Source organism: Rhinoderma darwinii, chromosome 3, assembly GCF_050947455.1.
Source record: "Rhinoderma darwinii isolate aRhiDar2 chromosome 3, aRhiDar2.hap1, whole genome shotgun sequence".
Lineage (NCBI taxonomy): Eukaryota > Metazoa > Chordata > Amphibia > Anura > Rhinodermatidae > Rhinoderma > Rhinoderma darwinii.
Window position 1 is genome coordinate 323,142,581 of NC_134689.1, and position 15,988 is coordinate 323,158,568.

A 15,988-nucleotide genomic window follows, 5' to 3' on the forward strand; every position below is an offset into this window, starting at 1 on the left:
CAAAGACAGCCGTGCTGCGCAAGGGCACACACATAGCTCTGCTGCGTGAGGGCACACACATACAGCTCTTGTGCGTGAGGGCACACATATAGCTCTGCTGCGCGAGGGCACACACACACAGTTGTGCTGCGCGAGGGCAAACACACAGCTGTGCTGCGCGAGCGCACACACACAGCTCTGCTGCGAAAGCGCACAAACACACAACTCTGCTGCCTGAGCACGCACACGCACACACACACACAGCTCTGGTGCGCGAGCTTACATACACACATAGCTCTGCTGCGTGAGCGCACAAACACAGCTCTACTATGTGAGGGCAAACACACAGCTCTGATGCGCAAGAGCACACACAGCTCTTCTGCGTGAGGGCACACACACACAGCACTGCTGCGCGAGGTTACACACACACAGCACTGCTGCGCGAGGTTACACACACACAATTGTGCTGCACGAGGGCACACACACACAGCTCTACTGCGCGAGCACACACAGCTCTGCGGTGTGAGTGCACACACACACACATACACACACACACAATAACACACACAGCTCTGCTACGCAGAGACGCGCACACACACCCAGCTCTCCTACACGCAGACACGCACACACCCAGCTCTGCTGCGAATACACCCCCCCAACCCTGCTACGCACACACAGAGCTCTGCTGGGCGAGGGCACCCACAGCTCTACTGCGCGATGGCACACAAACACAGCTCTGCTGCACAAGGGCACACACATATAACTCTGCTGCGCGAGGGCACACACACACAGGTCTGCTGCGTGAGGGCACACACACAGCTGTGCTGCGTGAGCGCACACATGCAGCTCTTCTGCGCGAGCGCACAAACACATAACTCTCCTGCGCGAGTGCACACACACACAGCTCTGCTGCGTGAGCGCACACACACAGACAGCTGTGCTGCGTGAGGGCACACACAAAGCTCTGCTGCGCAAGGGCACACACAGCTCTTCTGCGCGAGGGCACACACCGACAGCTCTGCTGCATGAGTGCAAACACACAGCTCTATTGCGCAAGCGCACACACAAACAGCTCTGCTGCATGAGCGCACACACACAGCTGTTCTGCGCGAGGGCACACAAATAGCTCTGCTGTGGGAAAGCACAAACACCTCTGCTGTGTGAGGGCACACCCACAGCTCTGCTGCACAAGGGCGCACACACAGCTCTGCTGCGCGAGGGCACACACACACACACACACACACACTCACACACAGCTCTGCTGCGCACAGACATGCACACACCCAGCTCTGCTACGCACAAACACCCCTAACTCTGCTACGCACACACAGAGCTCTGCTGCGCGATGGCACACACACATAGCTCTGCTGCGTGAGGGCACACACACATCTCTGCTGCGCGAAAGCACACACAAACAGCTCTGTTGCGCGAGGGCACACACACAGCTCTGCTGCACGGGGGCACACACACAGCTCTGCTGCGCAAGGGCACACACACACACCTCTGCTGCGCAAGGGCACACACACACAGCTCTGCTGCGCGAGCGCACAAACACACAGCTCTCCTGCGCGAGCGCACAAACACACAGCTCTCCTGCGCAAGCGCACACACGGCTCTGCTGCGCGAGGGATCACACACTGCTCTGCGAGCTCACACACATGCAACTCTGCTGCGCACACACACAGCACTGCTGCGCGAGGGATCACACACTGCTCTGCGAGCTCACACACATGCAACTCTGCTGCGCACACACACACACAGCTCTGCTGCTTGAGCGCACACATAGCTCTGCTGCGCGAGGGCAAACACATAGCTCTGCTGCGTGAGGACACATACACACAGCTGTGCTGTGCGAGGTTACACACACAGCTGTGCTACGCACACAAACAGCTCTACTGCACGAGGGCAAACACACACACAGCTCTGCTGTGCAAGGTTACACACACACAGCTGTGCTGCGCGAGGGCACACACACACACACTGCTCTGCTGCGTGAGAGCACACACAGCTCTGATGCACAAGGGCGCACACACAGCTCTGCTGCGCGAGTGCACACACACACACGCAGCTCTGCTGCGCAAGGACACACACACACACACACACGCAGCTCTGCTGCGCGAGGACACACACACACAGCTCTGCGGCATGAGTGCACACACACACACAGCTCTGCTACGCACAGACGCACACACACACCCAGCTCTGCTACGCACAGACACGCACACACACAACTCTACTGCGCGAGGGCACGCACACAGCTCTATTGTGCGAGGGCACACACAGCTCTACTGCGCGAGGGCACACACACAGTTCTGCTGCGCGACCACACACAAACAGCTCTGCTGTGAGAAAGCACACACAACCCTGCTGCGTGAGGGCACACACACACACACAGCTCTGCTGCGCGAGGGATCACACACTGCTCTGCGAGCTCACACACATGCAACTCTGCTGCGCACACACACACAGCTCTGCTGCTTGAGCGCACACATAGCTCTGTTGCGCGAGGGCAAACACATAGCTCTGCTTCGTGAGGACACATACACACAGCTCTGCTGTGCGAGGTTACACACGCACAGCTGTACACACAACCAGCTCTGCTACGCACATAAACAGCTCTACTGCACGAGGGCAACACACACACAGCTCTGCTGTGCAAGGTTACGCACACACAGCTGTGCTGCGCGAGGGCACACACACACACACACATACACTGCTCTGCTGCGTGAGAGCACACACAGCTCTGCTGCACAAGGGTGCACACACAGCTCTGCTGTGCGATGGCACACACACATAGCTCTGCTGCGTGAGGGCACACACACATCTCTGCTGCGCGAAAGCACACACATACAGCTCTGTTGCGCGAGGGCACACACAGAGCTCTGCTGCGCGATGGCACACACACATAGCTCTGCTGCGTGAGCGCACACACACAGCTCTACTGTGTGAGGGCAAACACTTAGCTCTGATGCGCAAGAGCACACACAGCTCTTCTGCGTGAGGGCACACACACACAGCACTGCTGCGCGAGCACACAGAGCTCTGCGTCGTGAGTGCACACACACACACACACACACACAGCTCTGCTACGCAGAGACGCACACACACCCAGCTCTCCTACGCACAGACACTCACACACCCAGCTCTGCTGCGAATACACCCCCCCAACTCTGCTACGCACACACAGAGCTCTGCTGTGCGAGGGCACCCACAGCTCTGCTGCGCGAGGGCACACACACAGCTCTACTGCGCGATGGCACACAAACACAGCTCTGCTGCGCAAGGGCACACACATATAACTCTGCTGCGCGAGGGCACACACACACAGGTCTGCTGCGTGAGGGCACACATACAGCTGTGCTGCGTGAGCGCACACATGCAGCTCTTCTGCGCGAGCGCACAAACACATAACTCTCCTGCGCGAGTGCACACACACAGAGCTCTGCTGCGTGAGCACACACAGCTCTGCTGCGTGAGCACACACACAGACAGCTGTGCTGCGTGAGGGCACATACAAAGCTCTGCTGCGCAAGGGCACACACAGCTCTTCTGCGCGAGGGCACACACCGACAGCTCTACTGCCTGAGTGCAAACACACAGCTCTATTGCGCAAGCGCACACACAAACAGCTCTGCTGCATGAGCGCACACACACAGCTCTTCTGCGCGAGGGCACACAAATAGCTCTGCTGTGAGAAAGCACAAACACCTCTGCTGCGTGAGGGCACACACACAGCTCTGCTGCACAAGGGCACACACACACAGCTCTGCTGCGCGAGGGCACACACACACACACACACACACTCACACACAGCTCTGCTGCGCACAGACATGCACACACCCAGCTCTGCTACGCACAAACACCCCTAACTCTGCTACGCACACACAGAGCTCTGCTGCGCGATGGCACACACATAGCTCTGCTGCGTGAGGGCACACACACATCTCTGCAGCGCGAAAGCACACACAAACAGCTCTGTTGCGCGAGGGCACACACAGCTCTGCTGCGCGTGGGCACACACACAGGTCTGCTGCGCAAGGGCACACACACACCTCGCGCAAGGGCACACACACACAGCTTTGCTGCGCGAGCGCACAAACACACAGCTCTCCTGCGCGAGTGCACAAACACACAGCTCTCCTGCGCAAGCGCACACACAGCACTGCTGCGCGAGGGATCACACACTGCTCTGCGAGCTCACACACATGCAACTCTGCTGCGCACACACACACACAGCTCTGCTGCGCGAGGGATCACACACTGCTCTGCGAGCTCACACACATGCAACTCTGCTGCGCACACACACACACAGCTCTGCTGCTTGAACGCACACATAGCTCTGCTGCGCGAGGGCAAACACATAGCTCTGCTGCGTGAGGACACATACACACAGCTCTGCTGTGCGAGGTTACACACACACAGCTGTGCTACGCACACAAACAGCTCTACTGCACGAGGGCAAACACACACAGCTCTGCTGTGCAAGGTTACACACACACAGCTGTGCTGCGCGAGGGCACACACACACACTGCTCTGCTGCGTGAGAGCACACACAGCTCTGCTGCACAAGGGCGCACACACAGCTTTGCTGCGCGAGTGCACACACACATGCAGCTCTGCTGCGCGAGGACACACACACGCAGCTCTGCTGCGCGAGGACACACACACACACACACACAGCTCTGCGGCATGAGTGCACACACACAGCTCTGCTACGCAGACACGCACACACACAGCTCTATTGCGCGAGGGCACACACACAGCTCTATTGCGCGAGGGCACACACACAGTTCTGCTGCGCGAGCGCACACAAACAGCTCTGCTGCGAGAAAGCACACACAACCCTGCTGCGTGAGGGCACACACACACACACACACACACACACACACAGCTTTGCTGCGCGAGGGCACATGAACATACAGCTCTGCTGCGCGAGGACAAACATCTCTGCTGCGTGAGGTTACACACTGACAGCTCTGCTACGCACAGACACGCACACACACCCAGCTCTGCTACGCACAGACATGCACACACCCAGCTCTGCTACGCACAAACACCCCTAACTCTGCTACGCACACACACAGCTCTGCTGCGCAAGGACACACACACATCCCTGCTGCGCGAGGGCACACACACACAAACACAGCACTGCTGCGCAAGGGTACACACCTCTGCTGCGCAAGGGCACTCACACACAGCTCTGCTGCGCGAGCGCACAAACACACAGCTCTGCTTCGCGAGGGCTCACATACTGCTCTGCTGCGCGAGCACATAGACACAGCTCGGCTGCACGAGCTCACACACATACAGCTCTGCTGCGCAAGTGCACATGCACAGCTCTGTGCACGAGCACACACACACATCTCTGCTGCTTAAGCGCACACACAGCTCTGCTGCACGTGGGCAAACACATAGCTCTGCTGCACGAGGACACATACACACACATGACTTAAGGTATGTTTGATGACTTTTGCTATCTAATGACCTTACACCCCAAACCCCAATAAGAGACCACACATGCAGCCATTTATTAAACACACACCTTTTTATGCGATAAAATAGCATAACCATAAAAACATTATAAACACTCCATAATAACATCCTGCTCTATTTTCAACATTCTCCAGATAAAGGATCCTTGAAGGCACTTCAGTCATTAAATAAAAAACTCCATTGTTTCCTTATTAGGTCTGGACTTCTTACCCTACAGCCGTTCTGCACCTGACCCGAGGGCACCAACCATCTCCAAGACCTTTCTCTCCCTTCCTGGGGACCCTGCCCATCAGGAATATATGCCATATCAGCTGGGTAACCACTCCCCAGCCCCTCCAATAGTATCCAGGGTTAAACGCCCGAGTTCTCTTTCAACAATCTCCATTGTTGCTTCTCCTTCTTGCCATTACGTGCCTCCAAAGACCCCTCCTCCTACCGCCACGACAATCATGTGTGACCCCTTACACATGATTGTCCCTCCACAACTGCAGGGCTTTCTCCATGCCCTCCTTGATGTCCAGGGTCCACATATCAAGACCCACCTCGTTCAAATGAACACCATCCGCCCTAAGGAAACCTACCTCTCTGCCCTCCAATTCCTTATGCCGCACCACAACACCACCATTGCGTGCCACAAACCTGCCAACCACCTTATTCACCTTCGCTCGTGCTTTATTCAGACTATGGACGGAACGGGCCTGACGCCACACCTTGCGAGCCACAATATCCGACCAGACGATCACCACTCCTGGAAAAGACGACCAGAATCGCAACAGATCGATCTTAACACTTAACATCCCTCATCAAATCCCTGGACGACCGAATGCCCAAATCGTTGCCACCAAGGTGCACCACCAAAATATCCGGCGCCCTGTCCAAACCTGCATAGAAATGTAGCTCCGGTAACAATCTACACCACAGCATGCCCCGCAGACCCAACCATCTGAACTGAACCTCTGAATGATCCAGGCCCAACTGCCATCCGGCCGGACGAACACCTGCACGCACACCTCCCCAGTGGACGTAGGAGTGCCCAATAATCCAAATCAAGCAGGGACCTGCACCTAAAACAACACAAAACAGCAATGTAACAACTCCATATCCACCTCCAGCACATCTTATCACCACCGCCTCAAAGCAAGTGAGGCCGCACATACAACCTATATCGGTCTGACGCCCACCTACCGATCTTCTTAACCATCGCCGGGGATAAACCCCACCGAGCTGCTTCCGTAGCTGCGCCAATTCTAAAAGAGTGAGAGCTAAAACCTGCTCCACCTCTGCCAGACAACAGGATACATTTCTTGAACACCTGTGAAAACTGGAATTTTGACAAAGACAACACGTCTGAATGAACCAACAAGGACTCCGGCCCCTCAGGCCTCACTGCAACAAACTCCCGAAAACAGTGGACCGGGCACACCCGCGACCCTGTTAACTCATACAAACGCACCACAAAACCTCTCCCCTCCTGATCTGTCTTAGATCTACGAAGCAAACAAGAAAGGCAGGAGCCATCCAAATCCACATCAGCGTACAATAAACCCCCTGCCACACTCTTACTGGCCGCCACCAACTCCGATATCCGGAACGCCCCAAAGAACGCCAAAGAAAAGGCCAGTGTAAATAGCTGCGCTTCAAACGCCGAAACACAAACATCCCTCAACAAATCACAAATCGCTACCAACAGCTCAAATGACACCGGCTTCCTGCGGTCCCTAACTGCGGAACCCCTCCTGAAACCCTTCATTGCCTGCTGAACCAGAAAGGACTTAGTCACGTCCTCCTCACCTTTTTTCTTAAATCAAAACGCCAAGGCCGACAAACTCCGAGCAACCGCTGCTGCAGACGCCCCTTCACTGTACGCATTTCCTATATAATACAACAAACACGCCGGCCGATCTGAAATACCTGCCTGCGCATTTTCCGACAAAGCCTCCCATACCTGCCATACCGCACTGTACCTCTGCCACGTGACCACACTAACAGACCTTTCCACGAGCGACATCGCCATTGTCACACCACCTTCCACAAATGCTCTGGACAAGGCAGGCCATGTGACTCCGCCCCCGGCGCCAGTAGACGAAACCTGTCCCACTGTTGACGAGAAAGGGAATCAGCCACAGAATTAAGCACCCCAGGAATATGCACTGCCACAAAATGCGCATTCAACGTCAAACCTCTCAAAACTAAATGCCGCAATAGTCGCACCACTTGTCGGAGAATTAGCTGTCTGCGCATTAACAGCCTGAACCACACCCAGATTGTCACATACGAAATGCACTCTCCGGTCCCGCAGACAATCCCCCCACAACTCCGCAGCCACCACAATCGGGAACAGTTCCAGCAGAGCCAAGTTACGGACAAAACCACATTCATGCCATGCCTTTGGCCAAACTCCTGCACACCACTGCCCCTGGAAATAAGCCCCAAATCCGCATGCACCTGATGAATCAGTATACAGCTCCAAGTCCACACTAGACAACGGCTGATACATGAGCACCGACCGCCCATTATAGCGCTGCAAAAACTCCCCCCACACCAACAAATCAGCTTTCAACTCCACCGACAACCTAATAAAATGATGAGGGGAATGCACCCCTGCTGTAGCACTTGCCAATCGCCTGCAAAACACCCGCCCCATGGGCATAATCCTACAAGCAAAATTCAAATGCCCCAAGGATTGCAAGTCCCGCAACTGGATCTTCTTCCTGCGCAGCGCACTCGCCACCAACTCTCTTATCTCCAGCAACTTATCATCAGGCAAGCGACACTCCATGTTATCTGAATCAATCATGATTCCCAAAAACTTAATGACCATCGCAGGTCCCTCAGTTTTTTCAGGCGCCAGAGGTACCCCAAAATCCTTTGCCACTCGCTCCATAGTATGTAGCAATCCTGCACACACATAGGTACCCGGCGGCCCGATAAACAGGATATCATCCAGATAATGCAGGGCAGATTGCACCTGCGCCTCCCGACGGACCACCCACTCCAAAAACGTGCTAAACATCTCAAAATAAGAGCATGAAATGGAGCAGCCCATCGGGAGGCAACAATCTACAAAATATTCCTCCTGCCAATAACATCCCAGCAAACAAAAACTATCCGGATGCACCGGCAATAAACGAAAAGCGGCCTCAATGTCAGTTTTCGCTAACAGAGAGCCCTTCCCGTATTTGCGAACCCAAACAACCGCCGCATCAAAGGAAGTGTAACTCACCGCGCACAATGCCGGATCAATGCCGTCATTCACCGACTCGCCTTCCGGATAAGACAAGTGATGAATAAGGCGTAATTTATTCACTTCCTTTTTTGGAACCAAACCTAACGGGGAAAACCGCAAACTCTGAACAGGCGGGAAGGAAAACGGCCCCGCCATGCGGCCCAAAGCTACCTCCTTCAGTAGCTTATCCGTAACCAGATCAGGCTGCGCCAAAGCAGACGACAAATTACGGACTACCCCATCACATCCAGCCGACATACAAGGAATCCGAAAACCTTCTGAAAAACCTAACATCAACACCTCTGCCACTTTCTTATTTGGATACCCCCTTAAAAACGGGAGCATCCTTTCCACCCTCACCGGCGTCGCCCCTCTTCTGCTCAGCATCTCCCTGCCTGCCCTTATGCTTATTGAAGCATCTGGACAAACCATGGGCGCCTCCGCAACCGGAGCACTCGTGCTTATACCTACAGTCTGGGCCGAACTTGCAATGCCCCTCGTTGTACTGCCAGCAACACCCCTTTCCTGAGGATCCTGACCGACCCGCTGCTGACCCCTGACCGCCGGCCGCATCCCGAAAGGGCTGCTGCCCCTGTTTTGGCGCAGACATCAGACGCATCCACAAACTGATATCCTTGTGATCCCATCGCAACGACGGGCGCACCGACTTCCGCTGACGAAACTGTTCGTCATACCGCAACCATGCATTACCACTGTATACACGATACTCCTCCCCTACTGAATCCATATAACAAAATAGCGCCGAACAGTTCTCCGGCGCCTTCTCTCCCACCACACTAGCCAAAATAGCGAAGGCCTGCAGCCAATTCTCAAAAGTCCGAGGAATCAAGCGATACCGCCGCCGTTCCTCCTCCTCCTTTTTACTTTCATCCGGTTTCCACCGGTCCAAATTAAACTTATCTAAAGGCAGCAAAGAAAAAATCTCCACATATTCATCTTTCCAGATCTTTTCCCTATTCTCTACCTTCAAATGCGCCCCCAGCGGGCCCTCAAAGCACACATAAACCTCGCCTTTAGCCACGTCAGCTAAACGCACATCGTCCACCACTTTCTTAGCTGTACCCGCCGCCGCATCAACCGCTTTTTCCACCGCCACTACGGCACCCACAACCGGCGCCACCTCACTAACACCCGCAATCCCTGCCGCAGCTGCACTAGAAATCGCCTCGCTAGCAACCGCACTCCCTGCCGCACTAGCAGACGCCTCACTAGCAGCGCCCCATACCCTCGCTGGCGACTGCTCTACACCTGGCAAAACTATCATAAAATATTCCTGCATCCCTCTAAACAATAAATGCATTTGAGACATCGACAACATCCCCCCCACACATCCCCGGCACCACATCCGTGGTAGACTCACCCGGCCGTCCCTGAGGTGACCTCCCAGCGGACGCGTCCACCACTCCGGATGAGCACGGCATCGGTCCTGACGATCCTGGGGAGTGGTGCTCCTGCACCCCACGCTCCCCATAGCTCCCCGCACTTCCGGTCGCTGATGTAATAGGCCCAGCGGAACGCAGCCCGTCCACGGTCCTGCCACCTGCTGGTGGCGTGGCATACTCCGACCGACAGCCCTGCCATCCCAGTCCTTCTGCAGGGCTGTCAAAAATAAATGTTCTTCTTGTTGCTGCATGTATAGCAGACCGCTGCCCCCCCTCGTCCGGATGGGGCCCGGCGTCACTAGCCGAAGCTGCCCGGGTGCTTCCGGTCGCTGCTACCGCCGCCCGCCTCTTCCTGCGGGTCGGGCCCGATGTCCGGACGTCTGTCAGAAGAGCTCCTCCGGCACCTGGAACATCGGCGCCGGAGAAAGCCGTCACATCCGGTTCTGCGCGCGCATCCGGTCCAGCGCGCGCATCCGGTCTTGTGCGCGCATCCGGTTCTGCCTCCACTTCCGGCGTTGTTGTTGAAGACAGGAGGGAGGAAGATGGCCGCCGCGGCCCCTCCCCTCCTGTCACCTCCGGTCTCGCCCGCCTGATGGGATTCCTCCCAGACCTCCGCGGACCGTCGCCAGGGTGCAGCTCCGGACCAGCAGGAGGAGGAGGGTCCCTGGAGGGGCTCCCTCGGCGCCGACAAGACCGAGGCATTACCTCAGGTGAAGGCATCTCCGGAGGCCTGGAACGCCCGCTGCTGCGTCCCTCGCTCTCCTCTCCAGCCGCTGGAACCGGAGGAAGAGCCCCGGCAAACAACGACTGCGCCGTGCTGCATCGCTGCATCCCGGATCCTGGCCATCGTTAGCTCCATCGCCGCGTCCATGACAGTTAAGTGTAAAATTATTATTATTTTTAAAAAAATATAATAACAGGACAAATATTTCTCCTGTTGTCCAGCGGGAAAGAGGGCTGCCTCTTCCCCGCATGGACTTATATACTTTACTCTCCACCCACCACATATAGATACATTTGCCCCATGCCCCTTTCACTCAACCCTCTAATCCTTATAAAATAGCCTAAAACATAGTAGCCTAAAACCCCCAAACACCTAGTCATGCGCTTCCTTCATTACGGCTGCGCCTATATTACGCTGGGCTTACTGCTCTGCTGTGCGAGGTTACACACACACACACAGCTGTGCTGCGCGAGGGCACAAACACAGCTCTGCTACACACAGACCCACACACACCCAGCACTGCTATGCACACAAACAGCTCTACTGCACGAGGGCAAGCACACACACACACACAGCTCTGCTGTGCAAGGTTACACACACAGACAGCTGTGCTGTGCGAGGGCACACACACACACACACACACACACACACACACAGCTCTGCTGCGCAAGGACACACACACAGCTCTGCTTTGCAAGGGCACACACAGAAAGCTTTGCTGTGCGAGGGCACACACACATACAGCTCTGCTGCGCAAGGACACACACACACACACACACACACACAAACAGCTCTGCTTTGCAAGGGCACACACAGACAGCTCTGCTGCGCGAGGGCACACACACAGCTCTGCTTTGCAAGGGCACACACAGAAAGCTTTGCTGTGCGAGGACACACACACACACAGCTCTGCTGCGCGAGGAGACACACACACACAGCTCTACTACGCAAGGGCACACAAACAAACACACCTCTGCTGCGCATGGGCATACACACACAGCTCTGCTGCGCAAGAGCATACATACACACAGCTCTGCTGCTCGATGGCACACACAGCTTTGCTGTGTGAGGGCACACAAAGCTTTGCTGCGTGACGGCTCACACACACAGCTCTGCTTCGCTAGCGCACACACAGCTATGCTACGCGAGGGTACACACACACACAACTCTGCTTTGCGAGGTTACACACACACAGCTGTACTGCGCAAAGGGCACACACAGCTCTGCTGTGCAAGCGCACACACACAGCTCTACTGCCTGAGGGTACACACACAGCTCTTCTACATGAGCAAGCACACACACAGCTCTGCTGCACGAGGGCAAACGCACACAGCTTTTCTGTGCGAGGTTACACACACACATCTCTGCTTCGCAAGGGCACAAACACACAGCTCTGCTGCGCGATGGCACACACACATACACAGCTCTGCTGCGCAAGGGCACACACACACCTCTGCTGTGCAAGGGCACACACACACAGCTCTGCTGTGCGAGCGCACAAACACACAGCTCTGCTGCTCGAGCGCACACACAACTCTGCTGCTCGATCGCACACACAGCTCTGCTGCGCGAGGGCTCACACACTGCTCTGCTGCGCGAGCGCATACGCACAGCTCAGCTGCGCGAGCTCACACACATACAGCTCTGCTGCGCGAGCGCATACACACAGCTCTGCTGCGCAAGCTCACGCACACCAAGCTCTGCTGCGTGAGGGCAAACACATAGCTCTGCTGCCCGAGGACGCATGCACACACAGCTCTGCTGTGCGACGTTACACACACACACATCTGTGCTGCGCGAGGGCACAAACACAGCTCTGCTACGCACAGACGCTCACACATACCCAGCTGTGCTACGCACACAAACAGCTCTACTGCACGAGGGCAAACACACACAGCTCTGCTGTGCAAGGTTACACACACACAGCTGTGCTGCGCGAGGGCACACACAGCACTGCTGCGCGAGGACACACACACACACACACAGCTCTGCTGCGCGAGAGCACACACAGCTTTGCTGCGCGACAGCACACACAAAGCACTGCTGCTCGAGGGCACACACAGCTCTGCTGCGCGAGGTCACACACACAGCTCTGCAGCGTGAGGGCACACACACCCACACAGCTCTGCTATGCGAGGTTACACACACACACACACACACACACACACACAGCTCTAGTGCACGAGGGCACACACACAGTTCTGCTGCAGGAGGTTACATACACACAGCTGTGCTGTGTGAGGGCATACACACACAGCTCTGCTGCACGAGGGCACACACACAGCTCTGCTGCGCGAGGGCACATACACACACAGCTCTGCTGTGCAGGTTACACTCAGAGCTGTGCTGCGCGAGGGCACAAACACAGCTCTGCTACGCACACACACAGCTCTGCTGCACGAGGGCAAACACACACACACAGCACTACTCTGCGAGGTTACGCACACACACAGCTCTGCTGCGCGAGGGCACACACAGACAGCTCTCTGTGTGAGGGCACACACACAGCTCTGCTGCGCGATGGCACACACACATAGCTCTGCTGCGCGAGGATAAAAACACACAGATCTGCTGCGCAAGGGTACACACACAGCTCTGCTGCGCGAGCGCACACACAGAGCTCTGCTGCGCGAGCGCACACACATACAGCGCTGCTGCGCAAGTGCACACACACAGCTCCGTGCACGAGCGCACATACACAGCTCCATGCACGAGCGCACACTTACAGCTCTGCTGCTTGAGCGCACACATACAGCTCTATTGTACAAGGGCACACACACGGCTCTGCTGCTTGAGGGCACACACACAGTGCTTCCGTGTGGTGTGCGTCATTTTCACGCACCCATTGACTTCACTGGGTGCGTGATGCGCGAAATACATTCAAAAAACGGACAAGTGGTGAGTTTTTCGCTGCGGGATCACGCAGCGTAAAAATCACGCACCTGTCTGCACGGCCCCATAGACTAATACAGATCCGTGCGACGCTGGTGAAAATCATGCGCGTTGCTCGGACGTATATCCCGTTCATCTGAATAAGCCCTTATGCTGCGTGAGGTCTACTCAAGCACACACACACAGCTCTGCTGCGTTAGCGCATAAACAGGTCTGCTGCACGAGTGCACACACACAGCTTTGCTGCGTGAGTGCACACAAACAGCTATGCTGCGTGAGTGCACACAAACAGCTCTACTGCCCGAGGACACACACACACAGCTCTACAGCCCGAGTACACACACACACAGCTCTGAGGCGTGAAGGCACATGCACGAGTTTACACACACAAAGCGGTGCTGCGCGAGGGCACAAACACTGCACTGCTATGCACAGACGCCTATCTCTACTAAGCACACATACAGCTCTACTACGCGAGGGCACACACACACACACACACACACACACAGCTCTGCTGCGCGAGTTTACACACGCACACAGCTGTGCTGCGCAAGGGCACTCATACACACATCTGCTGTGCGAGGGCACACACAGCTCTGCCGCGCGAAGGCACACACACACAGCTCTGCCGCGCGAGGGCACACACACACACAGCTCTGCCGCGCGAGGGCACAAACACACAGCTCTGCCGCGCGAGGGCACACACACACAGCTCTGCCGCGCGAGGGCACACACACACAGCTCTGCCGCGCGAGGGCACACACACACAGCTCTGCTGCGCGAGGGCACACACACAGCTCTGCTGCGCGAGGGCACACACACAGCTCTGCTGCGCGAGGGCACACACACAGCTCTGCTGCGCGAGGGCACACACACAGCCCTGCCGCGCGAGGGCACACACACAGCTCTGCCGCGCGAGGGCACACACACAGCTCTGCCGCACGAGGGCACACACACAGCACTGCCGCGCGAGGGCACACACATAGCTGTGCTATGCAAGTGCACAAACACACAAATCTTCTATGTGAGCGCGCACACAAACAGATCTGCTGCTCGAGCGTACACACACACACACACACACACACACAGCTCTGGAGCATGAGCACACACACATACAGCTCTGCTGCACGAGGGCACACACACAGCTCTGCTGCGCGAAGTTACCCACACACACACAGCTGGGCTGCGTGAGGGCACAAACACAGCTCTGCTACGAACAGATGCGCACACACACCCAGCTCTGCTACGCACACATGCAGCTCTGCAACGCGAGGGCACACACATACAGCTCTGCTGCGCGAGTTTACACACACACACACACACACACACACACACACACCTGTTGTAATGACAGGGTAGGGAGACGGACAGGTGAGCCCTAATCTACCCGCCACTAGTCCCTGCCTACTTGCAACGACCCGTCCTAAGCGACGGGGTACAACTGGGCGATGGTCCCTACGCTCAGTAAGTGCAAGACAGACAAAACAGACAGTGGTACACAGAAGCTAGGGAAACGGGTCAGCTGCCCACGGAACACCGTGAGCAACAAGAGTGGTGAACGAGCCGAGTCAAACCAGGAGAGAGCGAGGTACAAAACGCTGAGCAGGAGAGTGGTCAGAAAGCCAAGGTCAATAACAAGCGGAGGATCAGAAGTACAAGCAGCAGCAGCAAGCCAGGAAACAAGCATAGAAGAATCACAGGCAAAGCAGGAACAGGAAAGGCAGGTATAAATAGACAGTGGGCGGGAACTAGCTCCGTCTGGCCAGGCTGTGATAGGCTCTCCCACTCCTAAGCCTGCCATCCTGAGTGGAGGAAGATGGAGTCAGTTTCACAGACATAGGAGCAGGTGTAGACTGATTGCCCACGGGCGTCGACACAGAACCTGTGTCTGGTAAATCCATTACAGCTGTGCTGTGCAAGGACACGCAAACAAACATCTGCTGCGTGAGGGCACACACACAGCTGTGCTGCGCAAGGGCACACACACAGCTCTACTGAGCGGGGGCACACACACAGCTTTGCTGCGCGGTGGCACACACACAGCACTGCTGAACAAGGGCACACACACAGCTGTGCTGCGCGAGGGCACACACCCAGCTATGCAAGCAGCACAAATACACAACTCTTCTATGTGAGCGCACACACAAACAGATCTGCTGCGCGAGCGTACACACACACACACACACACACACACAGATCTGCTGCATGAGCACACACACAGTTCTGCTGCGCCAGGACACACACACAGCTCTGCTGCGCGAGGGCACGCA